General features: G+C 40.2%; 1 protein-coding gene across 2 annotated transcripts in view; it reads right to left on the reverse strand.

Annotated features, from left to right (window-relative positions):
• LOC309697618 (uncharacterized protein) overlaps positions 1-20,746 on the reverse strand; it is an 88,861-nt gene that overhangs the window by 11,949 nt on the left and 56,166 nt on the right. The window contains exon 1 of one of the 2 annotated variants that reach the window (XR_014273866.1): positions 11,114-19,801. The exons of the other annotated variant lie outside the window; for it this stretch is intronic. The gene's annotated coding sequence lies outside the window, so the exon portion shown is untranslated. Of the gene's footprint in view, positions 1-11,113; positions 19,802-20,746 lie in introns of those variants that run through there. 2 annotated transcript variants of the gene reach the window in all.

Raw genomic sequence — 20,746 nt, forward strand, 5'->3', positions numbered from 1 at the left:
AGCCTTCACTAGGTTGCTGAGCTCAGGTTCAGTGGATATTTTTTCACTTACTTTTATGTGAGGTTGGATTAACTGGGTGGGTCTGTCACAGGCGAATGGGTGTATGAGTGGGAAACATGAAAATATACGTAGCATGTCAGAGTCGGGGGTTTTCAGGCGTGCCTTTTCTTGTCTTACTTGTCTTATTTTCTATCCCTTCTTCTGTCATTAAATAAACCATTAAAAAAAAGCTGTGTGTGTGTGTGTGTGTGTGTGTGTGTGTGTGTGTGTGTGTGTGTGTGTGTGTGTGTGTGTGTGTGTGTGTGTGTGTGCAGCTTCAGTCCTTGTTTGCTTTGGCCTTAAACTAGGCAGCTGGGTGTGTCTGTGCCTGTGTTTAAACACACAACAAAGTGTATGATATCCTCAGCATGATTGCACTGTTTAACCTGAGCCTACTCTAATGTTTGGCTGCTGATTGAAGCCCTCTTCACGCTGGTGTAATGTGGGTAATTTAGGTTTAAAGACCAAATCAAGGCCACCTAATGTAGATGGCATGGGTGAGAAAGGAGTTACAAAACAATTTGACCGTGTCTTATCTTTTGTACTTTGCAGGCAGCGTCACCTCCATTGAAATGCCCTGATTTTAACCAAAATTAGGACATTTATTAATTAGGACATTTATTTCCTATGCTCATTTCTCTAATCATGCATGTTGCATGCATTTCCAACATTTGCATAGTGTAGAAGCTTTAAAGCAGGCACTAGGTTGTCTGCCAGTATGAGAAGCTGGATCGTGATTAGATCAGTCTAACAGACACGAGACAGATAGGCTACATTTATCCACTACACAAAGCTGTCTAAAGTACAAAATATTTGCCCCAAATTGAATCAAATTAAAAGTAATTGAATACTTTTTTCAAACTAAAAAAGGCCTGAAGAGCTTTAGAGAGACCTGCAGTCTGTAACGGCTGGTCATGAGTTTTTCCTTAGAAAAGTGAAACAAAGGACATCCTCACACTTCTCATTATTTGTAGCACAATATTGTTATCAAACGCTAGTTTAACAATACCTTGAGCAGAATATTGTTAAACTAGCGTTTGATATTGTTATCAAACGCTAGTTTAACAATATTGTTCAATCAGGCTTCTTTTTTGCAAGTTTGAGACAATGGCTTGTGTTCATGAATGATAATTGCCATGGAAGCAAGACTCTTAATTTACCTGGGGATAATGTAGCCTACTTTTTAGGCTGAATTAAATCAGCTTTTATTTGTTTAGCTGTCATTAAACTAATCTAAGAGGAAAGACTAGCCTGAAATGTTTCTGTTTTCTTTTACCTTCCTTTGTAAATTCCTAAAAGTTACCTACATACAATACACAACTTTAATACAGTCACAAAGCCACAAACACTGGACACATAATGTTTGGATTATGACTTACTATGTAATACACTGTAACACTGTAACTAAATCAAGAGTTTGCAAAAATAAGGTACTGTCAGCTGTTTGGTTGACTTTATACTGTTATGATAGTGTTCTTTATGTGTCTCTATAAACAGTTCATTAATAAAAAAAATAGTTAAGTCAGTGCTATTAAATATGATCTGTACAGATGAGACTATCTTACACATACATTAGTTTACAAATTTAGTTTATATGTTTTTGTAATTGTATTTTGCAAAATACATAATCTAAAATACACAGATTCATAATGTAAATGGAAGGGTCGGTGTAGCTAACAGGAAGAAAAATAAAACATATTAAGATTTATATAAAGACCAGCGGTGACCTTGAGCAGGAATATAAAAGTAAAGGCTCATTATGATTAAGTATGCTTGAAAGAGTAAGACTGGTCCTGGATTAAAAAGCTAAAAACTTCAAACAGCAAATAGAAAACATCTAAAGCTAAAAGTGCCTTAAAAAAGACGCAAGTGCTGACTCTGTGAATTTTTCCTGTGGTTAAGACTGCAAAGGAATGTAGAGTGGGCCTGTGATGATCCATGGGGGGAAAAGGCAAGATGCTCGATTGTGACAATGTGGATGTGCAGTCTTCTAAAACTACAAAGATTGAGTATCAGGTTGCTGAGGCATTCTTTGTGACAGGCGCTCCTCCCTGACAGAGCAGATAACAGCTAAAAGAGAAAAAACATGACAAAAAGGTCAAGGAGAGCTCGGAGTCTGTTCACCATAAAAGCACAAAGCTGCAGAGGGGCATTCAGGGGAAACAGAGAGTGAGGCTTTATTTCAGGTATGTGCTTCAAAGTCAGCAGCAAATAATTCAGTCCAAAACATAACTATTGCATAACTCTGAGGACGATTGTGTTTGCTTGATGCAGTGTGAGGAATTTAACATGACTGTATGGAAAGCTAAAGACTTTCCAAGTGACAGCTGGAAAATCGGACATTTAATAGGTGATTTTAATTCACTTTGTGATACATAATATATACCGCCTGGTATAATAAAGGCGATCGGCGACATAAACAGAGGGGAGAATGGTAATCCGACAGCTACTGTCCTCATGCTAAGGTGTGTCATTTTGTCATAGGTATAGTAAGAAGATGAACACCAGCAATCTGTGTGTGCAGCGGTAGCTGTCTCAAACCATAAGCGTTAGGCCTTCGGAGTGTTTGCCGCAAAGAGCTGAATGATTTTTTTTACCCTCTATGATCCCGGCTTTATCATTCAAACATCGGAATTCAGTCAGTATTTGGAAAACACTGCCGGCACTTTCCCAGGCATTAAAAAACGTACAGCATTCATCTCCAAAAACATAACTTGAAATGTGGTTATGCAATTACACTTTTAACACCTTCCAAAGTAAGCCAAATTGTACGTTGGCACGATGAGCGGAGAACAATAAAAGAGAAACACAATGGCGCAGTTAAACAGCAGGCACTCACGGAAGGGAAATAAAGCTTACGTGACTCACTCCCTCATGGCTACTTTTTGGTGAGGAAGAGAAAAAAGAAGTGGCAGGGAAAAAAATCAAGTGAACATCTCCAAATCTAAGCCTCAAATCTGCATCTGTGCTTCCTGTTCTGACCACGAATGACTCATAAAGGGCTATTATATGTGGAACGGATAATGTTCTGAGCCTGCCCTCTGCACCAATGTTTGCACACTTTGGCAGTGGGCTTATGCACCAATTAAAGTGAGCCCCCAAACTAAATCTAATCGTTAGAATGGACACAGTAAGCTGAATGAGCGTGCTCCAAAATTCTCCCAAATATGCAAATAAACCAAGTTTACTGGCAATTGACTGTTTACACTCTACCTCTCTGTGCAGTAGCTGGGAACAGCATACAAGGAGCCCAAAGAGGCACCAAAGAGTCTTTGTTCAAAATTTGGTTTACTGCAGAGAGGGGAACTTGCCCGTGTGAAAGGCAGGTATGATGGCAGAGGATCGGAATGCAGCAAAATGGGCAAATGGAGCAAAGGAAGACAAGAAATGGGTGTAAATGTTGCCAGGAATGGAAGGGAGTTACTGCTGAAGGGTGAAGGAGTGCAGATAAGGAAAGGAAGGCGATTTGCAGAACGGCAGGAGAGATTGGTATGACAACAAGACGCTGGTGAGTGATGGGCAGAAAGAAAAGCTTTCTTAGATAACAAGTACTAGAAGAAACAACTGCCTTCCACCAAGGTCAAGCAAAGTATAGTCATTTTAAAAGTGAAGTATAATCATTTTAAAATAGCATGTTGTTGTTAGCTTGGGAACAAATAGAATTAAAGGTGTAATTGGGCATTTAGGGTTATACACCCTACCTCTGAAAGACTTCATGTGAAAAACAGAATAACTGGGTTGGGGATGTAACATCAGGAATGCCCATCTGTTGCAGTCCTAATGAATGTGCAGACATTTAATCACATTTTATTTAATTCACACTTCCTTTTACATTGGTAAGAATTTAAAAAAAGCTATCCTAGTTGGTTTAATCTTTGGCTTAAAGTAAGCACTCCTCCATATCTCCGTCCATATTTACCACAGATATGAGAGTGGTTTCAATCGTCACGTCTACCACTCTGCAAAGTAGGAGTGGCATGGGCGGTGGGGGTGGGGGGCTGTGTCAAAATGCTGGATTTTTTTTTTCGTTTGAAGTAAAGGGCCTGCCACAGAGTGCCACAAGCAGAAAGTAGTTAAAAGAGAGCAGCAGAGTAGGAAGTGTGGTAGGCAGAGAGAGCGAGAGCGAGCACTAAGCACGTCACAAACTGTCTCTCATGCAAACAGTGAGGTGGATAATACAAGCATGGGATTATGGGATAAGCACTGGGAGTGGAATAAAGTAAAAGTGTGATAGAAAAAAAGCGAGTCTGAGCCAAACAAGACCGTCAGTGTGGAGGAAGAGCCTGATTTATGGGTTTTGGGGAAGAATGTGAGGTGTCCAATTCCTCACTTGCCTTCTGTCTGCAACCCATAATCCTGCTCTGAGAAGCTTGCTGAAAAGGAGGTACTTTATCCTGAAGGGACTTGCCAAATTAACTTTCTGCCTACAGGGTCAAAGCTTCGGACAGAAAAGCACAGGTACCTTTGAAAACTGTTTTTTTGGGATCTCTAGGATGTATTTGCCCTTGAAGGCCTGTGTTGGTGGAGTGCATTCATGTCATAATTGCACAACATAAAGTGAGATTTTAGGTGATTAAACACGTTTATGTCACTGACAAATTAGGATTTGTCAGGTTTTATTAGCGGATTCTGCCTTTAATAATCAAACAAAAGCACCAACGACAGTCTGTTACTCATGTAATTGATTCTATTGTCCTGATTATTATTGTTTTTGTTTTCATATTATGTTTTGTCAATTATTACATAAATATGAGCTACCACACCTGGTTCAGTTACTTAGTTACTCTTTTACTCAGACATGTGGAGTGAATCATGAGTGGCCTGACCCAGAATGAGAGTGGCTGTCAGGGAGTGGTCTGTACGATGTGCTAGAGAGCACATAGTGTTAGGGGATGTCAGTTTGTTACAACAAGCAAACTGTCTTTGAAGTCAGTCCCATCCTTTTAACTTCACATGTGCAAATCCCACACTCAAGCATGCATGCACCTAAGGCCACATGCACACACACAACAGTGCTTGACCAGACTAATACAAGAAAGCAATGTTGTCCTCTTCTCCGCCCAGTTAGTCGAGGTCTGCGTGTATAACCTGCCACATCCGGTCACACTGGCTGAAATTAGACACACCCACACATTTAGGTTTGTTGCTATTCTGCATGAACTGTGTCAACACTGAATTACCAGCAACAGAAAATATGTGGCTGCGCATGTTTTTGGGACCTTTTCTAGAACCCTGTCGGGACAGTCCTGATGTAAGACTTCATTTTGTGGGTCCTAGGGTTAGGGGCGTGGCCTGAACAGAAATTAGTTTAAGCGACTCCATGTTCATGACACTGTTATGTTAAGTTAAGCATTAACATTTAAATTAGCCTTAAAGACCCAAAAGTCTGTGCTAACAAGGACAGCTCCTGTGTTTGTGAATGTGTATATTAATTGAGAGTCAGAGAAATGATTTTCCCTTTGCTTTCTTGAAGACTTGTGTTGGCAAAAAATGTGGTTTCTACAATTTCCATTAGATTTTTACAGTAGTTATTGCCAATAATAATTAAATAAATAACAAAATATCACAGACCAAAACTCCCTCTTGTGTCACACTGTTGATTTCAAACTAAATTTACTGTGGGTTCATGTCTGGGGAGCGATCATGTTGTCCATCACAGCACATTTGATTCAATCTTCAGGGGTGATGTAGCACTGGATACCTTTGTTAACGGGATCAGTGTTGAGGCAGAAATTTCAAATAACAAAAGAGTCTTCGAAGATTTACAGCCAGGAAAAAGACACCACCAACACTCTGGTCCATTATTAAATGGTTTTTGTTACAAAACTTCAAATGCAGTTAATGCTCTTATTATTTTGCAAGTAAAAAATATCATGATTTAAGGCTCCTCAGAGTCACCAGCTAAGCTCCCACATTTTTATTATCATCAGTGCAGTCAGAATAAAGTTAGTGGAGAAGTGAAGTGAGTGATGTCTCACTGCTCTCATACATATCAAGACAACCAGAACCAACCAGCACAAAATACAGCATAAAGACGGGAAATACACACAGTGTAACGTTGAAACAAAACAATGATGCAAAAGGGATATCTAAGCATGAACAAAAAGAACAGAAGGGGAAATAAATGACAACTGAAAAAGAGCAAAATTAGACCATATACACAGGTGAACTTGGTGAGGCAGACACGCACAAAACAGGAAAACCGGAGGACATACAAACAGCTGAGGTAAATGAATAAAGTCAGTACCAAAATAAATGTAAGGCGAAAACAGGGAAGTCAGGGAAACGGACACGCAGACAAAACAGAAGGAGACAAAAACACGGAAACTCAGGGACACAAAACTCAAACACTAGACAGGAAACAAAGACAAATGATAAACGCTGAATATTTATGTTTGTGTCAGACAGATGAAATCCCTGTTTGTTTGGTTTTAGAAGTAAAACTATGTTTTAAAGTATTAGGCGATACGGTCTCTCAATCACACCACCACACAGTACTGACCCACACATACAGTTCTTACACACACACTGGACATTCTGGACATTGTTTTCACTTCATCACTTAAATCACTTTAAGCATATTTGCACTGCACAAGACATAATGTGGATTGCATAACACTGGTCACTATATTCTTCATTTCCAGTTAATACTTGTACAGCTGCTGTTATTGTGTATATATTTATTTATTTATTTATTTATTTATATTTCTTCATACATTCTTATATAGTTCTATACTGTGTATTGTATATTTTGTTGTACAGTTATTTTATTTTCAACTTTAATTTATATATTTTATCTTATTCTTTCCCAGTTAAATTTACCCTTCATTCTAAATTGTGTTGTACAGTTATTTCATTTTTAACCTTAATTTATATTTTATTCCTTCCTAGTTAAATTTACCCTTTTTAATTTTTCATATTTATTTCCTATCTTATTCATAGCCTTTTTTTTAGGTCACGAGCAGTTGTCTAAGCATTTCACTGCATATCGTACTGTGTATGACTGTGTACGTGACAAATAAAATTTGAATTTGAATTTTTAAATCGTTATATTTTGTGTGGTGTTCATTTCTGCTAAGCAACTCTTGGTGTTTTCTTATTGGGCCCAGTCTGATGGAAAACTAACTGTAATGTCTGAAGAAATAAACAAGTTCCTGTGAGCTTACTGATGTGCAAGGAAGACTTTGTATTAGTATCAGCGCTCAGCGCTTTGATGATACTTCTATCCTATCTGTGCTGTCTTGCATACCAAAGATGTGCAACACACTGTATTCATGGTTCAGATTTCCTGATACCAAGTTGAGTGACGTGAAGGAAGGGGAGTGGAATTTTGTTTAGAGTCAGCATCAGTGCATGCAGCTAAGAGTTTGAGGGGCCACACAAGAGGCTGGATTAGTTGTGTAATAGAATTATGTAACTTTCATGAGTCTCCATCCAGGCCTTGAAATCAGCAGCTGATTTGCACAGTCTCGCTTGCATTCGTTGGATTTCAAGTTACTGACACAAGTAATCATCCCATCTACAAAAATAATAAGGACTATGCAGCGATGAAAAGATAAACAGTGTGTGTGTGTGTGTGTGTGTGTGTGTGTGTGTGTGTGTGTGTGCGCGCGCACTTCTGTGTGTCAGAGGGTTTGTGAGGCGCTGTGTACACAGTCACATGACAACTGCTGATGCTTCAATACCCATTGTGATCCTTCCACTGACAGTGTAAATTATTGATATGGGTCTACACCTGGCCTGTGTTCACACCCTCAGACTCTGCCATGATAACACAAAAGCGCATTTCACAACTTTGCATTTCAGCCTTATCTGAAAAAATATTAGCGTTTGTTAAGGTGACGTATACATAAACTAAACATGACTGTTGCAACGGTGTTTGGCAACCATCAACACCGTGACTGTAAAATAGCTCAAAATCTGATCTTTTTCGGATTCCAGTTGTGAGACTTTTATAGCGAGGTTTGTATTAATTCATATAAAAGCAGGATGGTTAACAAATGTCAAGATACATGCTCAGTAGTCAAGGTAAGAAAATGACAGAAAGTTCAAAAATATTCAAATAAATAGAGCCATATTGGACAGTTTCTATTGCATTTTAATACTTGCTGGTTTTTAATGTAACAAAGTCAAAAGCATCAGTATGCCAAAAGCTGGTGAATCCATATTTAGTGCTGCAGGTGACAATTCTTTTGTTCACCGGCCATAAAAAGCCATATTCATACCATGGATACTATTCCTACTTTTTATTCTATTGCATAAGTAGTGAGTCATCTCTTATTTTGGGATACATGCACACACGCACACACACAAACAAGCTTTAGCATTAGCCAGTTGGCTCATGAAAATAGATGCAAAGTCAAGCTCCTTTGTGCGTTCTTTATACTAGATCCCCACATTGGTTGTAAATAGTAAAGGTTGGGGGATCTTACAACCTTTCACAACAGTAAGTGTGATGGAAAAATCATTTCTTGATCTTGTTATTAGAAGCAGAAACTTTACCGAAGTTTCACTTCTTCACTTGTTCACTTCTTAGTGAACTAGTTGTGCACCTCTGGACCACCTCTAGTATCAACTGCAGTTTTTATTTAATCGGTGTATTCATTCTTACCCTAGAAGTCCCATTTTAACTTGCACTTGGATCTCATCCACTGGGTCTTTTTTTCTGCCGACAATAAAGTCACAGACTAATAGGCAGGGAAGGAGCGACTGTTGTGTGGGTGTGGCCACAAAACTTCTTTCACTTAATGTGTGCTTGGTGGCGTTTGCCACAATTCAAATGTATTTTTCTGTTTTTTTTCTCCCTCAGATGTCTTATTATTTGGATGAGACTAATCACTAACGATGAACCTAGACACAAAACATAATGTGTGCATTTGGAGCAAGCTGAAATCATGAGCGGGTCCTAAAAAGTGAGAGAACAGGACCCTGAAAGTGATCCAAGCTTGGTAATAGCACCTCAAAGGAGAATGAGCATGTTAGTATGAGCTGATAAATTTGAATTTGACTCGAAATGTAATGTCGTTTTCATGACTCTAGCTGGAAGTTCAGGTTTGCTGCCCTGCTGTAAAATGATTCTGTGACTCTCCAATGCCTCCCTGAGGGTATTGAGTGATGGATAGGCATTTAACTTGCATCGCTGATTTTTTTTTCAGGAGGATCTTTGCCTGCAGGAACATTCTTCAACCAGTATTATATAAACTGCAGGTACCCTGTGTAATTTAATGCTTGTGGGTTTGTTTGTTGTTTTTGTCTTTTCTTTTCTTTGTACAGCTTTACAGCAACGATGGCTGGTTACAGACCTGCTTCAGGAACAGATGAGTGTGGAAGTCTGGCAGCATCTGCATGAATTCCGACAGGGTAGTGACACTTACTGACAGCAAGGTTTGATCACAATTGTTACGCTAGTATTTAGTACCCTTATATGACAGTCTGAAGTCATTGGTTGAAAATAGTGGGAGGATGCGCCCCTCTGCTATTCTGAGTCATTGAATCAAAGATCTCTACCATGTAAAATACAAATTTTATTTGTCACATACACCATATATTGAACATGTAGTGAAATGCTTGTGTCCGAACTGCAGACATAACTGCGGCATTGCAGGGCTTTGGCCAACACTTACTGGATACCAGGTGGGAATCAAACTTGCGACTCCTGCTCCAAAGGTGTGTAGTCCCACCATCCAGCTGCAAGACAGACTGTCCCTGGGTGGGACCGAGCCACCAACCTGTCGTTTAACAGCCGAACACGCTAACTGATTGTGCCACAGAGACCACCACATTTGAAGGGATGGTGCATTTCAGAGAAGTTTCAAAGAACTATCCGAAATATGATGTCACCTATTGTCAGGAAGAGGCCATCCAGTAAGTTTGTGCTTCAGTTTTAGTGAGTGAAACTCTAACCCGTCACTTAACCTGTGTGTTGCAGTTGTACATTTCATAGATGTAGCTTGCTAACCAAGCTTCCTACCATTAGCTGACAAATTAGAAATCCACCTTCTCGTTCAACTATGGTAACTTTCAGCTGGAAAAAGAAAAACCTAAACATGCAGAGTCACGTTTAAGCTCATTTGATATATGTCCATATTTTAAATACAGTGTGTGGATTTGTGATTCAACAATTGCAAGAAAAAAATCTTACGTCAGAGATGTGGGCTCTATGGGGCTGATAAACCCATTAAATTACAATATTACCTCCATCTCCTTCGACCAATCTCCTTCTAACAATTTATCACACTCCTGATTTTTGTCCAAGGTGTGCCGCAATACACCTCATAGATCTACTGAGTCTACTTCCCTTTCTAGGCACAGAGAGTTCAGCTCACTTTTAGTTTCAAAGAAAAATGTGAACCAGGTAAACGGGTTAAGCAGCAGAGTATTGCTTCAGGGAAAATACACAGAGATCAGACTGGGAGAAATTGCTGCTGACTGCAAAAGATGAAGTGTTTACTCTAACTGGACACAGTGAAGAGAAAAGAACTAAAGAAAAAGCAGAAAGAAGAAGAAGAAGTGCTTGACAAAGAGTAGTAAAAGAGTTCCCAAAAGCTTCAAGCAAAGTGAGGTAAAGGTAGCAGAGTCAGCTATAATAGAACAGGGAGGGGTACGCCAGACCTGTTATTTCCTACGTACTCAGTATGCTGCATTGCGATAGCAGTTGGGCTTTTTTAAAAGTCGGCATGTGGTATTCCAGAGTTTATTTTCTCTATAAGGCATTGTTTTGGACACCAGTCACAACGCCTTTAATGTTGCTTGCTCCCCTGGTGCTGATAAGAATGCCAATTCCTGACAGCCACACACTTACACACTTACACACTTTCAATTTCCCACAGATGTAGTTTCTGTTCTCCACTGGATGTCTCTCTCTCTGTCTCTCTCTTACACACACACACACACACACACACACACACACACACACACACACACACACACACACAGAGAGAGAGAGAGAGAGAAACCCCATACAAACAAGGAGTGAAGGCAAACTTTAGACAGTAAAGGGCAGAAAAGCCACACTGAGGAGAGGGAAGCAAAGGCGAGGAAAGATCAAAGTAGGGTAGACAGTCATGTCCCTCACCTGATTCTTAACCTGCAGCATCTACCTGTGCAGCAAACACCTGCACCACACTGCCCCCTTCTGCCCCATCTGGTGCTTTGAAAAACAAAAAGACAGTGAAAAGTTCAATAAACTGGCATGTCTGCACATCAAAAGCAGACATTCATCCACCATGTAGCCTATATTATAATGCCCTGTTAGATTCAGCATAGCGGTAAAAGAAAGAGCAGCTATTGTGTGGCCTAGCTGTGTGTATTTGCATGCATTCAGACAGTTATGTAATGCAGTAATGGGGTGATTTGAGCACTGGGGGAACGAGATCCTGGGGATGTTAAGTCTATCTACAAGAGAATAGGCGGTATGTTTGCAGCAGCGAGCAACATTTCCTATTTTGTACAGAAGCTGACAGCTTGTCCATTTTTGTCAATGAATCACCTGCTACGTCCTGTTTCCATGGAGACCGGCACGTCCCCACCCGTCCCATTTGGCTATGACTAAGCAGTAACTGCTCAGTCGCTCTGGTCAATCATTGACGGGTAAGGGCTGTTTGTCTAATCTTCAAAGTGTGCATAAGGAAAATTAAAAACCAAATAACTTTCACATAATGTCACACTTGAACAATCACTCATAATCACATTACTGGTATTTGGAGTCAAACTGGGAGTCTTTAAACCACTAACCACATGCAAAAACACCAGTCATCACGAAAAACTGCAGTGACCTGATATTAGAAGTCATTTTTTTAAGGAGTTTGGGGCTGTTGGGTGATTTACTGTAACTATGTCATCATTTATGTCATCATGTAGCACTGTTATTCTTTTTTCAACAAGCAATACATTTGTGATAGCTTCCAGGTTTCTATCCAAACACAGCAAAAGAAAGTCTTAAATATGGTGTCTTGACTCACGTTACCTTGATGATACAATATATATAAAATCACATAATGTGCTAGTTAAAGTTTGGAAAATTATGTTGAAAAAAGTAAATCTGGCCTCCCCCCCCCCCCAAGTAATCATTCGATAAGCATCCCAGATATTGCAATGTGATTAGCATTCAGTGGAAACAAAGCTTTAATTTACTCACTGTCCGTTTCTGCTTTTTATGTACTAAAACCTTTTTCTTCGAGATTTTTCTTCAGGAATTCCCCTGAACCAAACTGAGAATTTAATGAGTATTCCCGTCTCCCAGATGCCCCAGCAGTGTTGTGTTAGAAGTCATAAAGCCTTGTCCTTGTGGAGACACGTTCTTATCAGTCCTTTTGTTGTGTTTATGTACAAACAGCACATTCCTGTCAGAGAGACAGGCGTGGAGAACAGGATCCGAGCTCAGCTCCCAGGCTGTAAGGTCAGAGGGGAAGGGATAAAGAAGCAGAGGGAGAAAAAAGGAAACACACCAGAGCCAAGAAATTATTAGACGGCTCACAATATTGCACTGAAATGAAGACGGAGTAATGAGGGAGGAACCGAGGGAGTAACACACGGGGGTGGATGGAAGATAGGCCATGGGGAGGAAAGGAAGCATTTACTGTATGGTATACAAGTGAAAGGCAAAAGGGAGTAAACACTAAGATGATGCCAGAATTACAAATAGCTGATAAAGGAGGACAACGGGAAGAGGATGGCGTTAGTAAAAGAAAAGAGACAAAACAGAACAACCAAAAGAAAGACTTCCTAAAAAAAACGGGAGAGTTTAAAGTTTAGGGAACTGAGACAGTTTCAGGACGGAAATGAAGGAGGGAGGCTCCAGCTCTGCTGACTTCTGCGTGTTTGGACTTGTTTAGGTCATCATCCACCACTCCCTGGTCAAATGTCAACACAGAAAGCAAACTCCACACCTACAACATACATGTGGAAGAAGACACACGGGCGACTAAAAACACAAAAGGATCCACACATAGAAAAAATGTTTATGCATGACAACTGTGCACACATGAATACGCACGCAACCATATCCATATATATAGTTGTGTGCATTATATAAGCAATTGAGGGCTCCCAATAAGCATTTTAAATTTGATTACATAATTTGACACATAATCTGACATTTGATTGTCTGTGGGGGAAAGCAGCACTTCTGGGAGTTCTGTGTCTACTAAGAGGCACAGCTGGAATCCCACACTACCTCATACTGTGACTGAAAGTTGGAACAGCTGTGCGGCCTAGCTGCACCTTTCACTGGGGCTGAGTGAATACACAACACTGCTTCAAGAGAGGGAGAGTAATATTCTAACAGCAGGAGTGACCAACAATGTGACCAACAATGCCAGTGCTGCTTCGCCCCTGCTATGTTTTCCAGTATTCTTATGAGCATCCATGGTTAAAGCACAGTGTTTCTTTAGGATAAGCAGCTGCTGTCGGTTTTATACCACATCTGGACCCATGAAATAGAGCCAGCAGGTGTGTATTCACCATGAACAAATGCGACAGCCCAGTTGGAATGCTATCAAGCTCAGCAAACTAGTTTCAAATTTCTGCACCGGATACAAACTCCAACTTCCCCACCCCACTTTTTCTGAAAGACCCTTGAATGCCTTAAATCTCTAATGCTGTGCAGCACAACCACTGTTATGCTGTTCCTGACAACGGATTAAGAAAAGCCCTGTATTACTGTTTGTAGTTCATACAGTATGAAATGCCACCCCTCATCTCCTAAATGCCAGCCATTTAAATCACCAACCTACTGACTGGAAGTTAGACCATTAAAAAGAATAGCTGTGGCATCATCGTAGTTTGTCTTCCTGCACTGAAAAAAATGACGAGATTTTAATTCACTGTAATGAATGCGTCGCGTTCCTACCAAGTCACACTGAAAAAGTCTGCATTCAGTGGCGCTGTCAAATTCTATTGCACCACAAAGTGTTTCTATGGCTCTACCAAAGAGAGGTCAGCAAATGGTCTGACTTTCTGACCTGCCAACATGTGGCTGCCAGACAGACAAATTCCTCTAAGACGGTCCGAGAGGCACTGAGGAGGCCGGAGATTGCCGTTTTTCATTTTCATACTGGTGCACTGCGGCTCGTGAACATATGCGATATTTATCGACTCTCCCTGCCTTTCACTCCAGCTTTCTTTCATTCCACTGCTCCCACTTTACCTCTCACTATCCCTCTATGTGTGTGAGTGTGGTGTGAGCAAATGTTTGCTTGTAAATTACAGAACTGACAAAGACCACAGCGAGAGGAAGAGCGTGGAAAAGAAATTTTTTTCCATTTTTCTCATCTGGGATGAATTAAAATCACGTATGGACACGGTGAGGTGGCACAGAAAAATAATGGATGGAAAAACTAGCAAAAAAGGAGTGGAAAGCAGGAAGATGTAATAGTTCCCAGACGCGCATTATGGTCATTGTGATGGTGGTTTGGAGAGGAGGGGATCTAGAGGGTTTCCTTGGTACGGGAATACCCCCTCTTTAGTGGGATTTCCCAAAGGCAGCTTCCTTCCCTGCTTTACTGTATGGTCTATGAGCCAAGAGGTAATTATACGGGAGGAATGAGTCACTGTGCCTGAAATAGATTCAACCCACAAAAAAAACGTTAAAAGATGGGACAGATATATGAAGGATTTCAGGACCAATGGGATCAAGGGAACCGATTTAATCTCCACGGACTTCTGACCGTTGAAAGCATGTGACTGGATGGAAAGAAGCGGTTTCCGAGAAATTGGCAGTTTCTGCTCTAACACTGAGTATTTTGCTGTCAGATGATAATAAGTTGCAATAATTCAGCTCATTGCTAGACTTTCAGTAAGAAAGCATGTGTAACATTTTTTTTAGACAAATGAAAATGTCAATATTTGTTTTTTTCCAACCTGATTATGGGGACTTGAGAAAACAATTTCCAACAGCCAAGATTCACATACTCTGATAGCACTGGGTTTGAGGGTTTAACAGTTACACCTCCTATCTAGACCTCATAGGGTTAAAACACCATCATCAGTGTGATTACTAGCTTACAGTCTGGTGGCCATGGCTAAGTTTATAAACTTTGGATAGATCCTGTGGTCACAGGGGTTATTTTTAAGTATATGATTGGTTGGGGAATTGAACTGACTCACAATTCACCACTTAGGTGACTTACTCGAGAGATCCTATCAGAGGTTAAGTTTGTGTTTTGGACCATGTAATAGATTGGAAACTGCAAGGATGTTAAGCCCAGTCTCAAAGAAACATGTATAACAGAAACATAGTGAAACAAATAATACATTAAAAGAGCTGTACAATGGGAAGACCCCAGTAGTCTATGCTGGTACCAAACTTGAGACATTGCTGTGGCAGTGTGTTTGGATTATTATCATGCTGAAAAATGAACCTGCTGCCAATGAGACACTTTCCATGTGACATTTTGATGTGTTCATAAGTCCATCAATTTTGGCAGTATTCCCAAAACTACTGGTTGAATGCAGCCCCAAGCCATGACAGAGCCTAGAGATGGCTGTAGACACCCACACTTCTACCTCTCTACTGATTTCCATATATATTAAGAATTAATTAATTAGATTATTCATATTTAGATTCATCACTCCATGGGAGCAAATGATTTCTGTTTGCAATAGGCTGCAAGTAACAAAGTACCTAAAGATAAGTTACAGTTACCAGCAAGGTATGCAGCCACAATGCTGCTTCCTCCCTTGAGTGAGGTGCCTTTTTACTCTTGAATGGTTGATTTTCATCAGGTAGCTGTAGCTCAGGAGGTATAGCAGGTCACCTTCTAATCAGAAGGTTGGTGGTTTGATACCTCTCTGCTCCAGTAGGTATGTCATATATGCTATTAACCCCAGGTTGCTCTCTGATGCATCCACTGGAGTAAGAATGCATATGAATGTTTGCTAAAAAGCATATAAAAAAGTGCTTTGGGTGAATGAGGCAAGTTGTGTAAACCACTTTGAGTGCCAAGCTATGCTTGAGTCAAGAACCTGTCCCTTTACCATATGCCAGCACTAATTGGCTTAACAAACAAAAAGCTTTCCTCTGAAAACGTTCAGGTACAAGGACAAGCAGCCAGAGTTCAAAGAACAACTTTGAAAGGGAGCCTGAAGTATTGCTCTATCCCACTCAAAAAACAAGGTCTGGCTGCTTGGAAGTAAAATCTAAAGACATGAGGATGGTTCAAGGCTTTCGCACAGTACTGTACTTTTATGTGATGGGTAACCCATTGTTGTCCGGCATGGACGCAACCTATGTCCGTAATTGGCTCCACATTAAGAAGCCTGAGCTGTGAATAGGAACACTTGCCCCTCACACACATCTCAGTCAATGCCTGATTCATCTCTGAGTCAAACTGGGCCAGTTTGAACATTCTTTGAAACCAGACAGTGGTCATTCTTTCTCTCCCCCTTCTTTTCATTCTTGTTATCCTTGACTGAGACTGAGAGCTCTTTAGAGAACTTTTTCCACCCTGTGTCTGTCCACTCAAATGAACCCATTGTGTCTGAAAACATGCAGCCCAGCAGCTCAGACACAGAGGGGAGCAGGGGGCAAAAGCTCTGAAGAATTGGACTTTGGCTACTGCAGTGTGTTCTTGCATGCGTTTGTGAAATGTGGTGTTTCATCTCTACCAGGCATTTGCCAGGAGACTAATATATGGGCCCATGATGAGTACCCAACGGGGGATGTAAAATAACAGCCTGAGCTGTGCACTTTCTCAAAGTGAACTCTCCAAATTTGTTTCCCTTCACCATGGTAACACAGTAAGGATCCAGTTTGAAACTTTCTTTCCCTGGGAGCGCTGAGACGGAGGCATTCTGGGAGCAATTACTGAGCAGGAATGTGGAGTCCGATCGGGAAAAGGAGACACAGCGGTTGGGAATGCCACAGTGTGTGTAAGATGGAAAATGAAAGAGTGAAAGAAAAGTCAGCTAAATGGTATACACTGTATCAATCTGTGTGTGTGTGTGTGTGTGTGCCAGATAACTAAATGATCACACCCTTAATACTTAAACAATGCTCAGCTGTATAGCTGTAACCCTCCATGAGCCTTTCCTGCACCAATCTTTCAAATCCTTGTTCTGTAAAGTTGGAAACCAAACAATGAAAATATTATTTTCCTATTCAAAGCTTTTCCTCCTATGCAAGCACATGTGGTAAATTAACCTTTCCCCTCATCTATGCAGTATCTCAGACATTCCTTTACAGTATCTTATCCGTCGCTCAGCACACTACCTTCCTTTATGTCTAAATCACTCACCCCAATATATGGTCTACTCCGACAAATTAAGCAGACTGTATTTGTAGGATTTGCTCATGTAATCCAAGTATAGGTTCCATTTTGTTAAGGGAAGCTTATGCAATTAACCCCCTAAAATTCAGATTCACTCTCTGATGGAATGACATAAAGTCGACTCTGTTAACAATTTATTCAAAAGAGTGAATCTTTAATTGAGAGGATCTATTGATTTTGCGAGTGACTGCGCAGGAAAGCATTCCTTCTCTTAGCGATTGATTCAATCATTGATATGTTCAGAGAAATGAGTGAGTGAAGGAGTATCCCTGTGAATCTGATAATGTCAGTGAGTGACTCAAGAGATAAACTTACACACAATCTCTCTTCCCCTGAGGCTAAACTTAATATAGACACAGAAATGCACAAGTCACAAGTTCCAATTGTTTCAACAGACTTTCCCAATAAACACAGTCTTAAACTGTTAGTCGTCCCATATAAGCGGGAGTGGCTTAAGCAACTTGAGTAAAACAGTTTCTTTTTTAATACTTTCATTTAATACATTTTAAAACATTCAGCTCCAACATTCATTGAATTCAAGACGTCTGAATTGAGTCAAAGCAACATAACTTTGGATTGATTTGTGTTGTTTGCTCACTTTGTTTTACTTTTGAGTTTCTGTTCAGTGAATTGGACTATAACTATTCTTGCTAAGATGTGTGCAAAGACGCCAAACAAAGTAACTGTGGAGAACTAGAAGAGCTATTAGCTCATTAGCTTCTAGACAAAGCAAGGTTAGCTTAACCTCACCAGCTTACTCTATCCCAGGGAATGGAAGACTGAAAAAGGCATTAGCTGATGGAAAAGAGAATAAAAGTTGTTGAGGAGTTTATTATGTGTTATTTTTCTAGTTTTTGGCTAGAGGAAGGTTAGCTTAACCTTGCTACCTTATTTTATCATGAAAACTGAAAGCCTGAAAAGGCTGCTACCTTATATAAAATAATACGAAAGTTGAGGTATAGCGATAAGCAAGACAGCAAACAAGACAAATAATGAGAAATAGAGCCCAGTAGGACTGTTATCTTTCGGACACTGAAAAAGCTGCTAGCAGAAAAAAACAAGATTAAACTCAATTATTGCAGTTCAATGCAATACTAAGCTAAATCTCTTTATGCTTAATGTACATATAAGAGAGCTGTGTTGATCTCGTGTCGTCATTGCCTTTATCTACACCTAGTTTAACTGTAGCTGGCAATTTGACTTTGAATAGTCGGACCAAATGTAGTTATGTATGAACCCCTCAGACATTTATCTATGATTGTAATTTTTGTTGCTTTGAGCCATAAAATCTATTTTACATAATACTTCCCCTTCATTTGTTTGTGATATGTTCTTGAGTTATATAATTTCATAACACACTTCCTGAAAAAGTATCCTTGTTTGTCATTTGAGTCACAAGAGTCGTAATTCTTAGTTCTTAATTTAATTATAGTTCTGCTGTCACAGCACAGCCCAGGGATGGATAGAGAGGAGACCACATATGAATTGCAACCAAAAATAAGTTTATTTTACAGAGCGAAAGCAAAAACCAACATAAACAAACCAAACATGGCAAAACCAAACAAGCTGGGGACCAAGAGAAAATGATGGGGTAGTACAGCTTTGCATCAGGGGGGTTAGACCTGATCAGATGAATGCTTCCACCACAAACCCCTTAGCAATGAAAAGCACTGAAAAAAGATTATTTACAGTTAAATCTGGAGTTCTACACTAAGTCACCAAGTAACCTTTTTAGCTTTATAACATCAGCTGGTTGCAAAACTGTACATGCAGTGTAACAGAAAAAGTCTTTCCTGACACACAAACTTCACAAATGTCTGAGGTTCATCCAGCGTGAACATCTATAACCATGTAAGCAGGTATATCAAGTATAACAGATTGGATAAGGACTCAATTAAGATTATAATATACACTCACAACCATTTTATTAGGTACACCTAAATAGTATTGAATTGGACAAGGTGTTGGGAACGTTCCTCAGAGATTTTGGTCAATATTAACATGATAGTATCACATAGTTGCTGCAGATTTGTTGGTTTACATGATGTGACTCTCTCTGGGTACACTATAGTCATAAAAGGACAGACATGGTCACCAACAATATTCGATAGGCTGTAGCATTTACATGATGGTCAGTTAGTACTGAGGAGCCCAAAGTGTGCCCACATCATTTCATTACCAGCAGCAGCCTGAACTGCTGATATAAGGCAGAATGGATCCATGCGTTCCTGTTGTATACACCAAACTCTGACCCTTCCATTCAAATGTTGAAGCAGAAAGTGGGACTCATCAGACTAGGCAACATTTTTTTCAGTCTTTTATTGCCCAGTTTTGATAAGCCAATGTGAGTTGTACTCTCCTCAAACTCGAATAGGACCCAGCATGGTCTTCTGCTGCTGTAGGCCATCTGCCACATATTGTATGTTCAGACATGCTCCTCTGCATACCTTGACTGTGACCGCAACTTTGTAGTGTGCCTGATAAAGCAGTCGGTGAATATATATATATATATATATATATATATATATATATATATATATAAACACCCAGCACGCCCCTGCGGACGGTTTATCCTTCAAGTTCGGGTCCTCTACCAGAGGCCTGGGAGCTTGAGGGTCCTGCGCAGTATCTTAGCTGTTCCCAGGACTGCGCTCTTCTGGACAGAGATCTCCGATGTTGTTCCCGGGATCTGCTGGAGCCACTCGCCTAGCTTGGGAGTCACCGCACCTAGTGCTCCGAGTACCACGGGGATATATATATATACACAAACAAATAAGTAGGAAAGAACTGTGTGCATCAAGACTCAAATTCATGACTGCTTGACACTTCATAGGAAAATAAAGATATAAATTTATGTTTAAAGGATCAACATAAAAAGAAAGTATGCATGCCTTGATGTCATTGAAACTCCCATGCAACCCGTGGTAATGACCAATACTGCTATTACATGTCTGTCTCTCCTTTTGGATAGTTTTGGCTCCAATTCCGAATCAAGCCTGTACCAAACCTGGCAGGCAACTAACCTCAAACTGGATTACAAAGTCCCAGAGGCTTTATCTAAAGTTCAATTTAGCCAATACAACAAAGTTCTAGACGGGGTGTGCCCTTTAAGGTAAAATATCTGAAAACACGGCAAAGCACTGAATGAATACCTATCTTATTTAATACACCCGCACTGTCACGGCAGGGTTGCATCCACACAGACTTCACCGGGTCAGATAACCAGAGAGACTAAACTTTACCTTCATCAGTTCAACAAAAGCAATAAGGACATATAGGAAGGAAGGGAGAGTGATAAAGAACTGCTCGAATCCTGTTTTTTTCTTTTTTTGCCCAGTTTATCCTTTGTTATTTTCAGTTCTCCACTCTGACAACCACATACCAAATCTCTGTCCTGATCTAAACCAGACCATTGACCCCTGACCTCCCTTTTTGTCTGT

Source organism: Aulonocara stuartgranti, assembly GCF_965226115.1.
Source record: "Aulonocara stuartgranti genome assembly, chromosome: 20".
Classification (NCBI taxonomy): domain Eukaryota; kingdom Metazoa; phylum Chordata; class Actinopteri; order Cichliformes; family Cichlidae; genus Aulonocara; species Aulonocara stuartgranti.